This window comes from Lynx canadensis, chromosome F1 (assembly GCF_007474595.2).
Source record: "Lynx canadensis isolate LIC74 chromosome F1, mLynCan4.pri.v2, whole genome shotgun sequence".
NCBI lineage: Eukaryota > Metazoa > Chordata > Mammalia > Carnivora > Felidae > Lynx > Lynx canadensis.
In genome coordinates this window covers 1,458,342-1,479,861 of record NC_044319.2, presented here as the reverse complement: position 1 = coordinate 1,479,861, position 21,520 = coordinate 1,458,342, and positions in this window count along the sequence as shown.

Genomic DNA, 21,520 nt, shown 5'->3' with positions numbered 1-21,520 from the left:
GCCCTTGGGAAAGGGGAAGATAACATATCTGCCAGTCTGACCGTAGCCCCAGGGGTGGGCTGGGGGCAGACATCGGGTCTGACTGCGGCCTCACCCACCAATACAAGTTTCTCTGGACCACAAAGGGGAAGTGCCCTGCAGTTTGGAGCTACCGCATCTCTAGCAAACTCCTGGTCCGATCTGCCGCGCCCCAGACCGACCCACTAACCGCACAGGGGCCGGACCCTGCCCACAACAGGCAGAGCCACTGCAGACGACTGGACGGAAGGTGAACACAGTTTGGCCACGACAGTAGGACACCCCTGTAGCAACGCACAGAGGGGACACCCTTGAAGCACCATTTTCCGGTGAACAGGGGACACTGCACCATGGGGCGCTACAGGACCTCGTCTTCCTAAAGCCACTGCTTTAAGTGCGGGAGACACAGCTGACTTTGCTAACAGAGACACAGACACAACAGTAGACAAAATGAGGAGACGGAGGAATAGGTTCCAAATGAAAGAACAGAACAAAATCACATCAAGAGAGCTACATGAAAGAAAGATAAGTAATGTGCCTGACAGAATTTAAAGTAACCATCATAAATGACTGGACTTGAAAAGACAGTGGGGCATCTCAGTGAGACACTCAACAAGGATAGAAATCAGAGACGAAGAAGACAACTGAAGTTAAAAATACATGAGAGGGAATACATAGTAGACTAGAGGAAGCAGAAGAACGGATCAGCTACCTAGAGAGCAGAGTAATGGAGAGCAATCAAGCTGAACAGAAAAGAGAAAAAAGAATAATAAAAACTGAGAACAGGTTAAGGGAACTCAGAAACACCAGGAAGCATGGTAACATTCACATTATAGGGATCCCAGAAAGGGAAGGGAGAGAAGGGGGGCAGAAAATTTATTTGAAGAAATAATAGCTGAAAATTTCCCAAATTTGGGGAAGGAAACAGAAATTCAGATCCAGGAGGCACAGAAAACCCTTAACAAACCAACCGAAAGAGGTCAACACCAAGACACTTAGTAATTAAAAAGGCAAAAAGTAGTGATCAAGAGAGAATTTTAAAAGCAGCAAGAGAGAACACATGGGTGGCTCAGTCAATTAAGTGTCCAACTTCAGCTCAGGTCATGATCTTGCCATTTGTGAGTTCAAGCCCTACGATGGGCTTTGGGCTGTCAGCACAGAACTTGCTTCAGATCCTCTATCTCCTTCTCTCTCTGCCTCTGTCACTCTCTCAGAAATAAGTAAACATTTATAAAAGCAGCAAGAGAAAAGAAAACAGTAACATACAAGGGAAACCCCAAAAGGCTATTAGCTGATTTTTCAGCAGAAACTTTGCGGGCCAGAAGGGAGGGGCATGATATAATCAAAGTACTTAAAGGAAAACACCTGTAGCCAAGAATACTCTATCCAGCAAGGCTATCATTCGGAACAGAAGGAGAGATAAAGAGCTTCCTACACACAAAAAAGTTAAAGGAGTTCATGACCACTAAACCAGCCCTACAAGAAATGATAAAGGGGACTCTGAGTGGAAAGGAAAGACCATAAACAGGAGTAAGAAAAGCAGGAATCACAAAAGCAGTGAAAATAAGTACATATGTAAAAATCTGTCAAGGGATTCACAAAATAAAAGTAAAGTATGTAAAGTATGACACCATATACATAAAATGTGGAGAGGAGTAAAAATTTAGTACTTTTTCAATGGGCTCAGACTTAAGCGACCATCAACTTAGTATAGATTTCTATATGCATAAGATGTTATATACACACCCAATGGGAACCACAAATCCCAAACCAGTAATAGATATGCAAAAAATAAAGAGAGAAGAATCTAAGTATATCACTAAACAAAGTCAGCAAACCATGAGAGAAAACAGCAAGAGAAGAAAGGAACAGAGAAGAACTACAAAAACAACCACAAAATGAGTAACAGAATGGCAATAAGTACATACCTGTCAATAATTACTCTGAATGGAAACAGACTAAACACTCCAATTAAAAGACACAGGGTGACAGAATGGATAAAAAAGCAAGACCCATCTTGCCTGCAAGAGACTCATTTCAGACCTAAAGATACCTACAGATTGAAAGTGAAGGGATAGAAAAGCATATATCAAGAAAGTAAGTGAAAAGAAAGTCAGGGTAGCAATACTTATATTGGACAAAGTAGACATTAGATTGAAGACTGTAACAAGAGACAAAGAAAGACACTATATAATCATAAGGGGAATATTTCAACAAGAAGATAGAACGATTGTAAATATTTATGTACCCAATACGAGAGCACTCAAACACATAAATCAGCTAATAACAAACATTAAGGAAATAATCAACAGTAATACAATGATAGTAGGGGACTCTACCACTCCGCTTACATCAATGGATAGATCATCCAAACAGAAAATCAATAAGGAAACAGTGGCTTTGAATGACACATTAGACCACATGAATCTAACATATATTAAGAACGTTCCATCCCTGAACAGCAGAATACACATTCTTGTCAACTGCACAGGGAACATTCTCCAGAACAGATCACATGTTAGACCACAAAACAAGTCTCAACAAATTAACAAAATCAAGGTCATGCCATGCTTTTCTGACTGCAATGCTACAAAACTAGAAATCAACCACAAGAAAAGATTTGAAAGAACACAAATACGTGGAGGTTAAACACATGCTACTAAACAATGAGTGGGTCAATCAAGAAATCAAAGAGGCAATTAAAAAATACATTGAGATAAATGAAAGGAAAACACAATGGTCCAAAACCTTTGGGATGCAGCAAAAGTGGTTCTAAGAGGGAAGTTTATAGCAATACAGGCCTACCTCAATGAAGAAGAAAAATCTCAAATACCTAACCTTACACCTAACGGAGCTACAAAAAGAAGAACAGAACTCAAAATCAGTAGAAGGAAGGAAATAATAAGGATTGAGCAGAAATAAAACAGAAACTAAAAAACCACAATAGAATAGATCAATGAAAACAAGACCTGGTTCTTTGAAAAGATCAACAAAATTGATAGATCTTTAGCCAGATTCATCCCCCCCACCAAAAAAAGAAGACTCAAATAAAATCAGAAATGAAAAAGAAATAACAAATGACAAGACAGAAATACAGAGGATTATAAGATTATAAGGGAATATTATGAAAAATTATATACCAACAAATTGGACAACCTAGAAGAAATGGATAAATTCCTAGAAACATATAACCTCCCAAAACTGAATCAGAAAGAAACATAAACTTTGAACAGACTGATTATCAGCAATGATATTGAATCAGTAATTAAAAGCCTCCCAAAAAACCAAAAGTCCAGGACCAGAAGTTTCACAGGTAAATTCTACCAAACGTTTTTTTAAAAGTTAATACGTATTCTTCTCAAACTATTCCAAAAAATAGACAAGGAAAGAAAGCTTCCAGATTCATTCTATGAGGCCAGCATTACCCTGACACCAAAACCACAGAAAGTCACTAGAAAAAACAAGAGAAATACTGGCCAAACCTCTGATGAACATAGATGTACAAATCCTCAACAAAATACTAGCAAACCGAACCCAACAATACATTAAAATTCATTCATCATGATCAAGTGGAATTTATTCCCAGGATGTTCTCATTACACAGAATGAGAACAAACATTCCTAAAATTTGTATGGAACCACCAAAGACCCTGAGTAGACAAAGCGATCTTGAAAAAGAACAAAGCTGCAGGCATCACAATCCCAGATTTCATGGTACTGACGTAAAAATAGACACATCGATCCATGAAATACAACAGAAAACCCAGAAATAAACCCATAATTATATGGTCAATTAATCTTTGATAAAGCAAGAAAGAATATCCAGTGGGAAAAAAATGGTCTCTTGAACAAACGGTGCTGGGAAAACTGGACAGCTACATGCAAAAGAATGAAACTGGACCACTTTCTCACACCATACACAAAAATAAATTCAAAATGGATTAAAGACTTAAATGTGAGACATGAAAACATTAAAATCCTAGAGAAGAACACAGACCTCTTTGCCACTAGCCACAGTAACTTCCTTCTGTGTATGTCTTTTGAGGCAAGGGAAACAAAAGCAAAAATAAACAAGCGAGACCACACCAAAATACAAAGCTTCTGCACAGTAAAGGAAACAATCAACAAAACTAAAAGGCAACCTACAGAATTGGAGAAGGTATTTCCAAATGACATATTTGATAAAGGGCTAGTATCTGGAATATATAAAGAATTTATATATCCTGATACCAAAAAACCCCCAAATAATCCAAATAAAAAATGGGCAGAAGACATGAACAGACATTTCTCCAAAGAAGATATACAGATGGCTACCAGACACATGAAAAGGTGCTCAACACCACTCACCATCAGGGAAATGCAAATCAAAACCACCATGAGATATCACCTCATGCCTGTCAGAGTGGCTAAAATCCAAAACACAAGGAACAACAAATGTGGTGAGGATGTGGAGAAAAAGGGATCCTCGGGCACTGTTGGTGGGAATGTAAACTGGCACAGCCATCACGGAAAACAGTATGGGGGCTCCTCAAAAGATTAAAAATAGAACTATCATATGATCCTGTAATTCCACTACTGGGTATTTAGCCAAAGAATATGAAAACACTAATTCAAAAGGATACATACACCCCAATGTTTATAACAGCACTATCGCCAATAGCCAAATTATGGAAGCAACCCAAGTGTCCACTGAATGATGAATGGATAAAGAAGATGTGGTGTATATACACAACGGAATATTACTCAGCCATAAAAAGGAATGAAATCTTGCCATATGCAATGACATGGATTACTGGTAGAGGGTAAAAGGCTACGTGAAGTCAGTCAGTCAGAGAAAAACAAATACCATATGATTTTACTCACATGTGTAATTTAAGAAACAACAAATAAACAAAGGGAAAACAAAGAAACAGACACTTAACTCTAGAGAACAAACAGGTAGTTACCAGAGGGTAGGTGGGGGGGGGGGGGATGGGTGAAATCCGTGAAGGGGATTAAAGTACGCCTATCACGATGAGCACCGTAGGATACAGGAGTCCTGAATCACTATATCGTACACCTGAAACCAGTATTATGCTCCATGTTGACTGTACGGGATTTAAGATCAAATTAAAGGGGTGCCTGGGTGGTTCAGCAGATTGAGCATCTGACTCTTGATTTCAGCTCAGGTCATGATCTCATGGTTTGTGAGTCTGAGTCCCAAGTCGGCCTCTGTGCCGATGGCTCAGAGTCTGCTTGGGATTCTCTCTCTTCCTCCCTCTCTGGCCCTCCCCTGCTTGAGCTCTCTCTCGATCTCTCTCCTGAAAATAAACTTTAAAAAATATTTTAAAAATTAAAAAAAATAAAACCATCGAACTATTTTCAATTTCAACTCTTGATGATTTTGTCAATTTGGTAACAGTAGTGCCAATATAAATAAGTGGCACTCATGAAATACTTTCTCTGTGCCAGCTCTTGTGCTGTAAACGCATTATCTTATTTCACACAAAGCCCCTCAAGGTAGGCACCGCCATTATTCCCAATGTGAAGAGAAGGAAACCTAGGCACTGAAAAATTGGTTTTGTCTCAGGCCATTTAGATCGGTCTATCCACTTTTTTGTTTGACTTGATAGTATTTTCATTAACCCTGTAGTTGGCGAGAGCTGGACATATCGTGGGCAGCTACAGTACAGAAAATCCACGTTGGGATTCGCTTCCGTCATGCCCTACATTACACTTCGAAGATACAATCATTCCCCACTTTCGGACTGCCGGTGTTACCTCAAGACTTTTCATTATATGTTCAAGATGCAGATTGCAATTCTGCAGAGTTTCAAGGACCCCTGCAGAAATGGTTATTCGCAAAGCATCCAGCTTGTTCTGTATTTTTGACATGATTTCTCTCCACATGGAGATCACTTGAGAGAAGAGTTTTGCTTCCACAGGGAGTTGCCTTTAGGAAGGGAACAAGAGAGAACATCATCTGTTTAAAAATGTCGTGACATGTTTTATTTTTTGCTGATCATTAACTACAGATATTTTATAGCGTTTATTATATACAGCGACGCACACGTAGGAAATCTGTGACAAACCAGACATCCATCCGTCATTTAACGGGATTATACTTGGTGCGAGTTCCGAGACAGATAAACACAGTTCCACATAACGTGAGTAAAAGTGATTTGTGTCCTAGGATGTAGGAAAACAAAGGCTACTGCAATTCTAGAGGAAATGGGATCCTAGAGAGCTGCTTCTCCAAGCAGCTATTTTTGGCACTAGCTTCTCCCAATGTCCCCAAGAGGGCAACATCGCCTGCGGTTGAGAACCGGTGGCCCTCAGCAGCTAGGTGCTCTCGTGCTTCTGTCCAGAGAAGACGCAGGTCCTCATTTCCGATGCCACCAACCCCAGGGCAATACCTGTCAAGCTCTTCCACGAGCCCCCCACCACTATCCCATTCCCCATTTGGGGCGATGGGCCTAGAAACTTCTTCAGCTCAGCAAAAATCCTATCAAGGAGGGGCCTTCACCCTCCCCTCTGTCGGGCACCCTCCCGACTGCAACAGGAGGCTCTGGGGGGACCTCACGGGGAGTTTGGAGAGAGGGGAATGGACTGCATCCTTGTCCCTCACACAGTCTCTGTAAGGAATTCTCCCTGCTAATGAACCTCCCTTCCCCTTCCTCTCTTTCACACTCCCCCCCCCCCCCCCCCGGAATCAGGGCCCACCATCCTTCTCCACTTCTCAAAGGCAGGGCCATGGCAGACGTGTGTTTCCTTTCCTTTAGCACTGGGGTGCAGGAGTCTTCAGCACCCCTTAATTACATGCCCCCTTTTCTCTCATAGCAAAACCTGGGAAGAACGACATGGTGACACTCTGAACCAGAAGTCGTATCTCTCCATCGGTTAAGAAGTCTTTAGTAAAGAGGACTACTGAAGTTTGAATTTAAGGCGCTAAGTTGTAACCACAAAGGACACATTCCCCAGGTATGTGGTTTCCCGTGAGAACTACACAATAACTAGAGCTTGACCCAAGCCCTTTAGAAAGCCGTCCTCCGACAAGAAATATACACGTATTACAAAAATGGATATTGTTCTCTGCAACGCAGTACTCAAACCTACACAGTTTTCTTTCGTGAGCCGCTTGAAGCTCTCTCTGCCCCTAAAATAAACTTCGCAATACTTAACCTGATATCCAAGGTCTCCCTTCATCTGCTCTAACACCTTACAAACACGCGCTCTGTGATGCCTACTTATTTCAGAACGGCTCCTAAGCTAGCTTGTGTGATTTATGGTCAACACTTTAAATTCTGTCTAGACAACACAGATGTCACAAGTTACGCACTCTTAAGACCAGTGACTTTATTTTTTTATTTTTTATTTTTTTTAAATTTTTTTTTTCAACGTTTTTATTTATTTTTGGGACAGAGAGAGACAGAGCATGAACGGGGGAGGGGCAGAGAGAGAGGGAGACACAGAATCGGAAACAGGCTCCAGGCTCCGAGCCATCAGCCCAGAGCCCGACGCGGGGCTCGAACTCACGGACCGCGAGATCGTGACCTGGCTGAAGTCGGACGCTTAACCGACTGCGCCACCCAGGCGCCCCAAGACCAGTGACTTTAAAGAGAGACCAAGTAATCTGAATGCCGTGAATAAAAAGAAAAGGGAGAATTTCCCCCAACTGTCTAGGACCTCCATTCTTTCACCTGGTCCAAAGAAACAAACTACCATTCATGTATGTAGACTATTAAAAACATGTGTATTGCTCATATCAACACCCCACTAATGTTCTAGAACTAAGTAGACACATGGTATTGTGGTTTAGCGATTACAATGACCTGACATTTCTTACCCAATCCTTAACAGTTTTATATCTAAAATTGAGAAACAGGACTTTTTTAAAGAGCTGATGCTTGCAAACTTTCATGAAAGAAAAAATAATAATTCAGCACAATTTACTCCTGTGCCTGTGGCAGATTATTTTCGAATGTTCATTGAACAAATGACTTCTCAGGGATTACAGGCAATAAATACCCACCATATGTTTTTTTAACCTCTATATAGCTTTTTTTTTTTTTACCTTTGTATTTCCACAGAATGAAAGATTGGTTCCAGATAAAGCCAATTTCTTTGACAATTCATCGATTCCTCAAGAGTAGAAGAGAAGAGAGACAAGTTCTGATCCCACTTTTCTACAAGATCCTGTAAGATAAACACATGCATGGTCACAAAACAAGGTGTATAATATGGCTGCATTTATGTAACCATAAATAGTACATATTACATTAATGTTACATAAATGCAGCCATATTATACACATTGCTTTCTAACTTTTTTGTGTTTTGTTTTTGTTTTTTTGGCTTTTTTACCTAGCAGTGTCTTTTAGAGATGCTTTACATCAGTACTCACAGTTTTCTTTTTTTTCTTTTTATTTAAAAACATTTTTTTAATGTTTATTTACTTTGAGAGAAACAGAGAGAGCGCATGAGCAGAGGAGGGGCAGAGAGAGAGGGAGAAAGTGAGAATCCCAAGCAGGCTCTGAGCTGTCAGTGCAGAGCCTGACGCGGGGCTCGAACTCACAAACCGTGAGATCATGACCCGAGCCGAAATCAAGAGTCGGGGGCTTAACCGACTGAGCCACCCTGGCACCCCGCATTCTTTTAATTAAATATAATAAGCATCGTGTGGATATTACATCTTTCTCCAGCTAGTATATTTATTAAAGTAAGAGAAAAATGGTTAAAAACCAATTAGTACTAAAATGCTTACAAACCAGGAGACTGGCCCACCCCCTAATGTGGACTCGTAAGAGGGACCCACGCATAAGTCATTTACTTTTGCTGTGTATCTCCATGTTTCCTTCTAAATCCATTTTATATCTCAATAAAATATATATATACCTTTATTAAGGTATAACTGACTTCAGTAAATGGTGCATTTTTAAATCGCACAATTTAATGTTTTGACATGTGTGTTTTTTTTAAATATCAAAAATTTCATAGACTAGAAACACTCTGCATTCTTCTGATGGAAAGCATCTGATGAGTTTCACATTTTAAATGTTACTGTGAGCAAACATTACAGTCAGGTTGGCGAGTGAAGCTCCACTGAGTACAATGGCTTCTTGTTTACATTTCAAAGTTCTTTTATAGTTGACTTCTGATTTTTAAAATTTATTTAAAACTAAATTCATTTAATTCATTTATGGTCATTGCAAAACTGAGACACAAAAAGAAAGAAAACATAATTTAAAAAATTTCAGAATCCTAACACCCAGAGACAGCTCCTGATATTTCCTCCCATTTTTCTTTAGTTTATTATATTTTTAAAAATTGTAAAAGTAGCACGTCATCTTCATATGATGGAAATAGTACTAAGGTATATTAAGAAAAAGCTTATAATCTTCTCTTTCACACATTGCTGAGGTAACCATTATTAGTAGTTTGCTATCAATCATTTGGTGCTTTCCTCTACACTCAAACAAATATAGACAAAAGACAGATAACTTAAGATTTTTTTTAAAACATATACTGAATTGTACTATATGTATTATTCTACAATTGTATTTTTGATATTATAGTTACATTTAAATATGTTAATATACGTGCCTGTGCATATATCTAAATCATTCTTTTTTTTTTAATTTTTTTTATTTTTTTAAATTTATATCCAAGTTAGTTAGCCTATCGTGCAACGATTTCAGGAGTAGATTCCTTAGTGCCACTCCCCCATTTAGCCCATCGCCCCTCCCCCAACCTCTCCCATAACCCTCAGTTTGTTCTCCATATTTATGAGTCTCTTCTGTTTTGTCCCCCTCCCTGTTTTTATTATTTTTGTTACATTCCCTTACATTCACCTGTTTTGTCTCTTAAAATCCTCATATAAAGGAAGCCATATGATTTTTGTCTTTCTTTAATTTCGCTTAGCATAATACCCTCCAGTTCCATCCACGTAGTTGCAAATGGCAAGATTTCATTCTTTTTGACTGCTGAGTAATACTCCATTGTGTGTGTGTGTGTGTGTGTGTGTGTGTGTGTGTGTGTGTGTGTGTGTGTGTATACACCACATCTTTATCCATTCATCCATCGATGGCCATCTGGGCTCTTTCCACACTTTGGCTATTATTGTTGACAGTGCTGCTATAAACATGGGGGTGCATGTGTCCCTTCGAAACAGCACACCTGTATCCCTTGGATAAATGCCTAGTAGTGCAATTGCTGGGTCATAGGGTAGTTCTCTTTTTAGTTTTTTGAGGAACCTCCATACTGTTTTCCAGAGTGGCTGCACCAGCTTGCATTCCCACCAATGCAGAAGAGATCCTCTTTCTCCGCATCCTCACCAACATCTGTTGTTGCCTGAGTTGTTCACGTTAGCCATTCTGACAGGTGTGAGGTGGTACCTCGTTGTGGTTTTGATTTGTATTTCTCTGATGATGAGTGCTGTTGTGCATTTTTTCATGTGTCGGTTGGCCATCTGGACGTCTTCTTTGGAGAAGTGTCTATTCATGTTTTTGCCCATTTCTTCACCGGATCATTTGGTTTTTGGGGGTTGAGTTTGGTAAGTACTTTTTAGATTTTGGGTACTAACCCTTTATCTGATATGTCATTTGCAAATATCTTCTCCCATTCTGTCAGTTGCCTTTTAGTTTTGCTGGTTGTTTCTTTCGCCGTGCAGAAGATTTTATTTTGGGGCGCCTGGGTGGCGCAGTCGGTTAAGCAACCGACTTCAGCCAGGTCACGATCTCGCGGTCCGTGAGTTCGAGCCCCGCGTCAGGCTCTGGGCTGATAGCTCAGAGCCTGGAGCCTGTTTCCGATTCTGTGTGTGTCTCTCTCTCTCTGCCCCTCCCCCATTCATGCTCTGTCTCTCTGTCCCAAAAAATAAATAAACGTTGAAAAAAAAAAAATTTAAAAAAAAAAAAAAAGAAGATTTTATTTTGACGAGGTCCCAGTAGTTCACTTTTGCTTTTGGCTCCCTTGCCTCCGGAGACATGTTGAGTAAGAAGTTGCAGCGGTGACATGTGTTTCTAACTGTGAAGCAGTCACCTCACGATAAGGAACATACCCTGACCTTGGAAAGGTTTCCTGTGCCCTGCTGTGATTCCTTCCCCTACACCTGCCTATTCCCATCCCTAAACAAGCTCAGATTGACTTTCTGAAACTACACCCTAGTTTATGTTTTCTAGAATTTTATATAAATGAAACCATATGATAGGTATTCTTTCTGGTCTGACTTCTTTCACTCAGCATAATTATTTTGAGATTCGCTCATGTTGTTGCATAGATCAGTACTGCATTTCTTTTTCACTGCTGAGTAGTATTCCGTGGTATAGATATACGACAATGTGTGTATCATCCACCAAGCGTCCACCCAGGTTGTGTCTGTTTTTCACTAATACAAATAAAGCTGCCGTGAATATTCAGGTGTAAGTCTTTGTATGGACACAAAACTTCCTTCCTTTTGGGTAAATACCTAGGAGTGGAATGGCTGCATCACGTGGTGGGTCTATTTCTTAACTTTTAAAGAAACCTTTCAAGTGATTATAACATTTTACCTGTTACACGGCAGTGTACGAGAGTTCCCACCAACACTTGGGGTGATCAGTCTTTTTTGTTTTAGTCATTCCATAAGACGTGCAGTGGTGCCTCACTGGGAATCCAACTTTTCCCCAATGAGTAGTGAAGTTAACATCTTTTCACATGTTTATTTTCCCTCCAAATATTTTCTTTGGTGAAGTATCCACTTAAATCTTTTGCCCATTTCTGTTTTTTTTTTTTTTTTTTTTGAGAGTTCTTTATATATTCTTGAAAGAAGTCCTCTACCAAACATAGGCTTTGCAAATATTTCATTCCAGTCCTGGCTTATATATATTTTTGCCCTAACAGTGTCTTTTGAGGAGCACAAATTTTTAATTTTGATGAAATCCAGTTGATAGATTTTTCCTTCTATTGATCAGTCTTTGGGTGTCACGCTGAAGAAAAGTGCCTAGCCTGAGGTCACAAAAATTTTCTGTTTTCTTCTCAAGGTTTCAAAAATTTCTTCTGATCTTTTAGGTTTATGATCTGCTTCTGAGTTAAAGTTTACATGTGCTACAAGATATGGCTTGAGGGGATGTTAAAAATTTGTTTTGCATGTAACTGTTGGCTTTGTCAGCACCATTTCTAAAAAGACTTCTTTCTGGAAATGTCTTTACACTTTTGTTGAAAATCAGGTGCCTGTGTGTGTGTATGCACGCATAATTTTTTTGTAATCTCTATTCTTTTTTTTAGGTTTATTTGATAGTGACACAGAGTGCAAGCAGAGGATGGACAGAGAGAGAGGGAGAGAGACTGAGACAGGCAGAGAGAGAGAGGGAGAAAGAGAATCCCAAGCGGGCTCCGCACTGTCAGTGCAGAGCCTGAGTGGGTCTTGAACCCACAAACGGTGAGATCATGACCCGGGCTGAAATCAAGTGTTGGATTCTTAACCGACTGAGCCCCACCACCACCACCCCGGTGCTCCTGTAATCCCTATTCTGTTCTATTTGTCTATCTTTATGCCAATACAAAGAACTGTTTTGATTAGCTTTACAAGAAGTCTTAATATCAGGTAGTGTTGATGGTCTAACTTTGTTCTTCTTTTTAAAACTTTAAAGTCACTCATCTTCTTTCTTGTAAAGTCTGATCTGCGGTCAATCCCCCCCAGTGTGCATTTCACCTTCTGACCTGCAGTCAATTCCCTCCCTCTCCCCCCCCCCCAGGGTGTGTATTTCACCTAAGGTATTATAGTTTTTATCCGCACAAGTGTGACTTTGGTCTCCACGTTTGTATGTGGTGCATATGGTCTTCCACAATCTACTTGTTTCGCCGTCCTCGTCTCCAATTCAGACTGCTGCATCAGTTCAGGATCCATTTCCATCAGTAAATCTTTTTCATTATGAATTCTATTTTCTTACTTTTTAAAATGTCTGATAGTCTTTGGTTGGATTCGAGACACGGTGATTTTATCATGTGGGTACTGGATACTTTTCCTATAAATATTCCTATAAATATTTTCCTACGAATATTCCTGAGCTTTGTTCCGAGTGCTGTTAAATTGCTTAGAACCGGTTTCATCATCACGGGTTTTGCTGTTAAGGTGTGTTAGAGCGGCGTTTAACATAAGGCTAACTGCTGTGCCCTTCAAGCGCTCCATCGACCGCTCACGGAATGCGGCTGGTGGACACGGGCACTGCTCCCAGCCCAGTGTGAGTGGTCCCCTCACCCTGACACGTGGTCTTTTCCCGGGTGCCCAGGAGTTTCCTGGAGTTCACGTGCCAGCATCAGTACTTCCACGGGCCCTTGGAGCTGTGCCCCCCTGGTCCTGCAGCCTGCAGGCTCCGGCCGACTTTCAGCAGCACCTCCTCTTTCCAGGCTCTGGCCGGGTCACCCTGCTCACCCCCACGCAAGGCCTGCAAACTCAGGTGGGGGCCACCTCGGCTCTTCTCGTTTGTTTCCCTTCGCTGTGGGGTCCTGTCGTTCGATGCCTGATGTCGCGCCCTGGAAGCACAGTCCGTCTCTTTTCTTCTGTTCTGCTGTGGGTACTTCAGGCGGAAGGTGAATCTGGTCCCTCACCTGGAAGCGGAAGTCAGTGTGCACGCATGTGCGTGCACGCAGGTGTACATGTATGTGCATGTGCAGGTGTGTGTGCGTGCGGGTGTGTGTGCACACAGGCGTGCTGTTGTTCAGCTTGAGTACGCCCCATGTATCATTCACTACGTTCATTTTACTTTTTATTTATTTTTTTTTAATTATTATGTTCATTTATTTTTGAGAGAGAGAGAGAGGCAGAGTGTGAGCAGGGGAAGGGCAGAGAGAGAGGGAGACACAGAACAGAATCCGAAGCAGGGTCCAGGCTCTGAGCTGTCAGCAAAGAGCCCAACACGGGGCTCGAACTCACAAACCGTGAGATCATGACCTGAGCTGAAGTTGGACGCCTAACCAGCTGAGCCACCCAGGCACCCCTTCATTTTACTTTTTAATGAGAGCACCGGGTGCTCTAAATACTCCTTTTCACGGGGCTCTAAGCCAATTGTGACAAGGTTTGATTTAGAATTCTTTCTGCTTTTTCTAATTTTAAAATATTTTAGTACATTTCCTATATATTCTTATGGATGCTTTTTTTTTTTTTTAATTTTTTTTTTTTTTTCTTCAACGTTTTTATTTATTTTTGGGACAGAGAGAGACAGAGAATGAACGGGGGAGGGGCAGAGAGAGAGGGAGACACAGAATCGGAAACAGGCTCCAGGCTCCGAGCCATCAGCCCAGAGCCCGACGCGGGGCTCGAACTCACAGACCGCGAGATCGTGACCTGGCTGAAGTCGGACGCTTAACCGACTGCGCCACCCAGGCGCCCCTTATGGATGCTTTTAAATTCGTTTTTTTGTGATAGTTTGCTGCTGTTGTTGTCTATTTTTTGTTGTTTCTCTGTTGTTCATTTTTTATTTTAATGTCTGTGGTTGGAGAATATGGTCTATATGGTTTATCCCTTTTTTGCAATTTATTGCGTTTTTTTTCCCCCTCTAAAGTTCAATTAACTGACATCTTCCCTAAATGCTAGTGTGTTTGCAAATAATATGAACTCCATTTGATGGGTACACATTTCTCTCTGTCACACTACCTATAGTCAATTATGGTACCTTTACTATTAAGGACGTCCATATTATTACATGCCTTGTTGAGTTTCCTTAATTCTTTAAGTGATTCTTGGCCACGTTAGCGGATGTGGGGCTGTGCAGAGAGGGACTATCAGCACCACTGAACCTGAGCTGACCCTATGTTTCAATTCCTAATCACGATGCGTTCTAGCAAACTGCAGGGACACACACAGGTGTGGACACACAGGACTCATCTTAAGAGCAACCGCACAGGAAACAGAAATGAAGCGACTGCATCAGCAAGCAGAGTCTGCAGGCAGTGGAATTGGCGTGGGCCCCGCCAGAACCACGGATGTTTCCAGTAGCAGTGGCACTGCCGGTGAGTCCTGGCTTACGGGGTCCTATTTTTGTATGATTTAAACTTATTTTATTTGCCCAAACTGAAGTTTATGACAACTCTTCATGAACAGTTAATGTTTCCCAAAAAAGTTATTTCTAGGATTCAAAATACTAATCTCATTTCTATATGGGTACATACATGATTTACACAATTCAAAAGGTTGTGAAATGCACAAAATTAAAGTGACAAATAAAACTACAAACAATGACAGTATTTTCCCTTTGCTGTAATATTTACCTTAAAGGGCCCGAGAGAGGAAGACCCTTTAACTGTTGCCAGTGTGACCTGAGACTCTTCCAGCTGAGTGAGTATGTCGTCTATGGACGAAATGATCAGGACGGAGTACGTCTCGGAGTGATGCACAACCAAGTGTAACGGGGTCGTGTTCCACAGGTCAATAATCTTAAACAGTGTTTTCTCAAGAATAGCCTCCTTAGTGGCGGAGATTGAGATTTCGTTTATTTCGTGTTGGTGCTGAAACATCTGAAATGAAACATCATTCTTTAATATTCAGCGGATGAAGGATTCCTGATCGCTTACGATGCGGGACTTCTGTGAGTGTGCCCCTCCCGGCCTGACCCTCAGGACAAAGCCCTTCCTAACCATTTCCCATTTCCCACTCTGAGCTCTCAGTGAAGTTTCTAGTCATCGTGTACTTCCTCTAATTGCAGCCCGCGAGAAGGTCAGTGGACACCACCTTCGGTACCCGTGCAGATGGTCCTACCCCCTTCGGCTCTCCCTTCTCTGCACTAACGCCGACAGCCTCACCCCTCCGCGACACACTCTTACTTCTGACAGTGATTCTCGTGATACGACGATCTGAGAGAACGTAATCCGAAAGACCCAGCTTTCCCTGGCTTCCCTTCCCTTCCTTATCTCCATGAGGATAAGTGGCTCAAACATACATTGGTGGATGGAGCATACGCGTAGGCCTTCTTTCCAGTCCCCACAGACAAGATCTCACAATCACTGCCACAGAGATACTGGGAGAGCTTTGTACTTCCACATCGGAGAATTAACTCACGGGCTAACTGCTCTTATCCCTCAAAGGATCTCCCGCTGGTCCCACATGTCATTTCCACGGGGTTGAAGAGTGATGCCTGAACCTGCGTTTTGGTAAAACACGACCAGTGTTCATCACCTACCAGAGACGGTCATCACGGTGATGAAATCAGCTGAATGCTTATGGCCTAAACAGACAGTTTGAAAAGGACGCGTGCCTCTGGATGCAGATTATTCAGCCAAAGGCAGATAGGCAACCATAGGACCGTCAGGCTTCTGTGCTGAACAAAGAACCTTGTGCGTCACGCTGACATTCTGAAATTGCTAATAACCAACTCCAGACACTGAGAACGTGTAGGGCAAAATTTCAACGAAGTGTACGTATAGCCCTTTCAACGCCTTATGGTCTGAGTCTGGGACCTGACTGACCAATGGTCGGATCTCCCAAGTAACTTGGTAATATCCTGGAGGCTTCAGATGAGTCTTAGGCCTATCGTTGATTATCTGCCTCTGTGATAAAGCACACGGTTTCTAAAGTGAAAAAGATCAACCACGAAGTGACTGTGTTCGTTTTATGGAAACTATCGAGCTCTTCCTCTGAATTTACGTTGTGACACGTCACAGGTTTTTCCAGAGACTACGTAACATGTTGGACAGAAACTGCTGTCATATAACGTCATCGTTTATCCACCTGGTAGGACCACAAGTGGGCTCCTGTCACGGGCTGTCCTGAGCAGTCTTGCAGCATGACCGCCGTCCGTCTCTGGGTCAACCACGTGATACGCATCCTGTAGGAAATGAAGGCTGGGTCCCTAGGCCCAATCCTGTCCATCTGGGTACCCATGCTCTACTACGTAAGTTGGTGAACAGAAACACGATGATCCAAATCTTCCAGGAACTCTTGGAGTTCAGTTAAGATGAGCAGCTGGTGGCCTGCTCTCCCCTCTGACCACTGCAATGATCAACCTCGGGAAGAGAGGATTCCTCTGACTCAGCGTTGCAGAGGCTGAAGACCTTGTTCACTTTTGTTCAGATGTTGCATTAACTGTCTTAATTTGGATCCTTCGAAAACTGCATGAGAATCCCTTTTTAAACTATCTATTCACATTAGAAATACAGGGATAGCGTGCTGGAACCCTTTCAGGTTCTGGAGCCACCAGCCCACCAGCTGATCCCCTCGAGGCCCGTCTGCCCTCACTTTTAGTGCTTGCTGCTAGACTGCCACATGTCACCCTTTACGTGACTTGCCCGGGGATGATGACTCCCATAGCCCAAGACTTTTGTAAAGGAAAATGTCACTGCAGTTGTGCTATGTTTCTGGAATGCTGTTTTGGATACACCTAGCCGATGACGTTGACATATATGTTCTTAAATTATCTAGACATTTTGCTGAATTCACCGCTGGCACACAGATCAGTTAGGAGGCCTGATGATGACCCAGGACAGGGTAAGAGATTTAGACGGGATGAGGATGGAGAGAGCAAAAGAAGACTGAAAGGTTAGTTCATCACTTTCAGCCCAAGCCACTGGAAAACAATGGAGGCGCCATGTGCTGAGACGGGGAAGGGAAGGAAGAGTGGGGTCTGGGAGACGGAGAATGCTACCTGGGAGGTCTCTGAGGCCCATTAAGTGCACCTACTAAATATGTGAGTTCAGGGGGAAAACCAAGGTGAGGGCAAGACAGATGCAGTAATCTAATTTTAAAGATCACCTAAAGGTGTCTTTTAAACTTCTTCTTTTTAGATTCCTTAAACTATCCCCCCGCCATTTCCTCATTTCAACAGATCATTTAGTAGAAAATTATAAAATACTATTTTAAATGACAACAGACGCTGTTAATCACGAAGCCTGAAATAAAAATGAAGCTTACTGTAAACTAGTTATGAAAATAGAAAAAACTGTAACCATATAAATCACGGATTCTATTTTTATAACAAAACCTAGATGGCATGGGGCGCCTGGGTGGCGCAGTCGGTTAAGCGTCCGACTTCAGCCAGGTCACGATCTCGCGGTCCGTGAGTTCGAGCCCCGCGTCGGGCTCCGGGCTGACGGCTCAGAGCCTGGAGCCTGTTTCCGATTCTGTGTCTCCCTCTCTCTCTGCCCCTCCCCCGTTCATGCTCTGTCTCTCTCTGTCCCAAAAAAAAACAAAACAAAAAAAACAAAAAACAAAAAAAAAAACCTAGATGGCAAAGCAAATGGCTCCTAATTGTGTATTTTAAGTATCATATCAAGTTACCGGCAGAGCCATCCCAACATGCTCTTCATTTTACGTGAAGCGGAATACAGCAGCTTGATGTTTCTGTTCCTAGAAGGTGTGCTCTCCGTGAGAAGTAGCCCCGCTACAAAATAAAACACTAATCTCATTTGTCACACAGGCAAACCACTGCCGCTGCTCCCGAATCACCGGGATCACGGTGCCACGGAACGGCGTACCCCGCACCTGCAGCTACACGTAGTTTCTGACCACCTGTCCCCTGCCAGCCTTACTCCCATTTGCACGGACGGTCGACCAACGTCTCCCTTTTCTAATTCCTATTCCTTGCAGATTTACTCACTTGCTTAAAAAACTGGCCCCTCTGGCATCTCAACCTATTTTTGTTTTCAAATAATTTTTGTTTACCTTGAGAGCTAGAAGATTCTCTACTGTGCAGTTCTTATCAAGAGAAACTGACTTTCCGATAATCTGGAGAGCATCCCAGTGCCTTGGCTTCAGACAGGGGTTTCCCAGAGCTATGATAGTAGGCAGCCCTTGTTTAAATTCTGTCACTGATTGCTTAAGATGGGTCACCAGGTCGTTTTTAGGTAAACCTGCAAATAACAACCAATCATTCTTTTTAAACCAGAAAACAAGTTGGCTATGTAACATAATTCTAGTTTTGCAGTTATTAGGCTGTACTAAAATAGTGAGTTTTATTAACATCACCCTCCCAGAGGAATCAACTGTGGATTAAAACAAAGAGCAACAGGGGCGGCCTGGGTGGCTCAGTCGGTTAAGCATCAACTTCGGCTCTGGTCATGATCTCACGGTTCGTGAGTTCGAGGCCCGCGTCGGGCTCTGTGCTGACGGCTCAGAGCCTGGAGCCCGCTTCGGATTCCGTGTCTCCCTCTCTCTCTGCCCCTCCCCCAGTCACGCTCTGTCTCTCTCAAGAATGAATAAACATTAAAAAAAATTAAAAGAAAAAACAAAGAGGAACGGTTATCAGAACTGATGATTAAAACCCGAGACCAGCAAAGCCAAGTTTTCTTGGCAAATCTGACGCCAGGGCTAGCCAGCTACCACAAAGTTTCCCAGATTTTTACTGACTAGATATACGGACTAGTACACATATACACGTTCAAAAGACTGTTACAGGTTTGGGGCTTTTACATTCTGCTCAGTAAGGAGGACCATCAAAGGGCGGGGGTCCCTCACTAGCGTTTCATAAAGAACATATTTAACACTGCAACACAGGCATGTAGGTCAAAGTTCTGCCACAGACCAGGGCCAGTCTGTCCTCTGGCCCTGGCAAACCTTGCCAGACGGGACTCAAAACCTCTGCCGCTGAAGGTTCAAACTTCCTAAAAGAAAAAGACAGGAGACAGAGGCCTAGCCAAAGACGGGGACTCAGAAAACCCAAAAACTACACCTATATGCTTGAATATCCAATCTGTCCAGATGGGGCTTCTTTCATAAAGCCATGCTGAATGATAAAATGTTTCTAGAGACCTAAAGGAAAAGAGAATAGCTTTGGCTTCTCTAAGGCTACATTTGGGAAAAGAGCAAGATTTTTCTGGGAAAATGTGGATAAGAGAAGCAGTGTCTATTTGCTACACCATTCGCTGGGGCAGAGACGGGACAAGGCGCCGGGAGAGAATTCGCAGAATGAGCGTCACGTCCCAGCAGTGACACTACGGATGATCTGTCCCCGGCTTTCCTCTTTTCTAAATGTTTCGTGATGTTGTTATTATTTCTCGTAGAATTCAAACCCGAGCAAGGTCAAGTATTTTTCTGGCGAGGAGGTTGCAGTCTGCAGCGTCCTGAGGGTAAGGGAGGAGCATCAAGAGCGAAGGTGCTCCCTTGCCAGGCGGGTGAGACACTCGCCTTGCGGAGAGGACAGGTCTCACAGAATCGCTGGAACAGGAACATCAGTGTCGGCAAGATTTCAAATTTGAGGATTCGCAGAAGGGAAACCTCTCAAAGGGACTTTTTAGCTATTTCTCCCACTGGCCAAGGGAAGCTGTGGGCGAAAACAGTGAGCATCTGGGTGAACCCTCCGCGTACGGGTGGGCCTCTGTCATCAAAGCCGCGATCGTGGTGAAGCGTCTGCGGTCTGGCCTAGGGAAATGGCTTCTAAAGAATACACAAAATTGCTATTACTCAAAAAAAAAATTTTTCCCACCAAATTTTAATCTTTCTCTTCTTCAGGAAATGATTCCGGCCCCTACGCTCCTGTGCTGCCTCTCCAGCCACTAATGGCCAGGCCTTGGGAATAGGCAAAGCGGTTAAGGTCAAGAACAGTGATCTTCCCGACCCAGAGGCCATGCGGTGTGCGTAATTCTAGGTGGGAAAGCTTGAAATAGATGCCGTTACCTTTCTCTAGCATGGAGATCACATGCATCCATCTTGAAACGTTTCTCTGCATGGATTCTGTGTCGACACTGTGGAGAGGTCTGTTCCTCCACTCCCTAAGGAGCGTTCTCCATTCCTCCTGTGCAGCCCACAGCGTCTTCCTCAAGGTCAGGTCATACTCGATGTCGGCGATCTCCGCACGGACGATCTGCGCGACGTCCTCCACGTTCAGGGAGTGCATGTGGGACTCGGCGTCGTCAAAGCAGTGCTGGAATTTGGAGTAGGTTCTAGCTTTGTGAGCCAGACCTGCGGCTTCCTCCGTGAGTGTCTGCATCATCTCCATGGCGCTGGCCACACCAGTCTCGGCACAGAGCAGAACAGGAGTTCTGATCTGAAACACGGCAGGAAGACATTCTAAGAGATCATACCCTTCAGGACCCCAACATGTTTTACTGACAGCAGGTTAGCATGTGACCTAAGCTTTAATAAACAGTCAGCATCTGCAAGGACTGTCCTTAATTTATAATTGTTTGTGTCTATCAGGAGGACTTTTAATTATTATTACCATCGTAGCAATAATTTGTCGTGTTTCTTCCCTCTCTCGGGCACCGTGGAACTTTAAGTAACACATTACCTCACTTACTAAATCTGGACAACAATCCTGAGAGGAGTTAATATTTTTCGCAATTTTTCAGGGAACTTCTAGTTATCAATAATTGTCCCATCATCAAATGGTAAGTGGCAGTTTCAGGGTAGGGCTGGCTCCTGAAGTCATTTCCTTTTTCTGATTCTGTTTAACTTTGTACAATTTTTTGTTTTAAGATGTTATTTTTTTAGGGGCACCCGGGTGGCTCAGTCAGTTGGGGATCCAACTTTGGCTCAGGTCATGATCTCACAGTTCGTGAGTTTGAGCCCCTCATTGGGCTCTGCGCTGACAGCTCAGAGCTTAGAGCCTGCTTCGGATTCT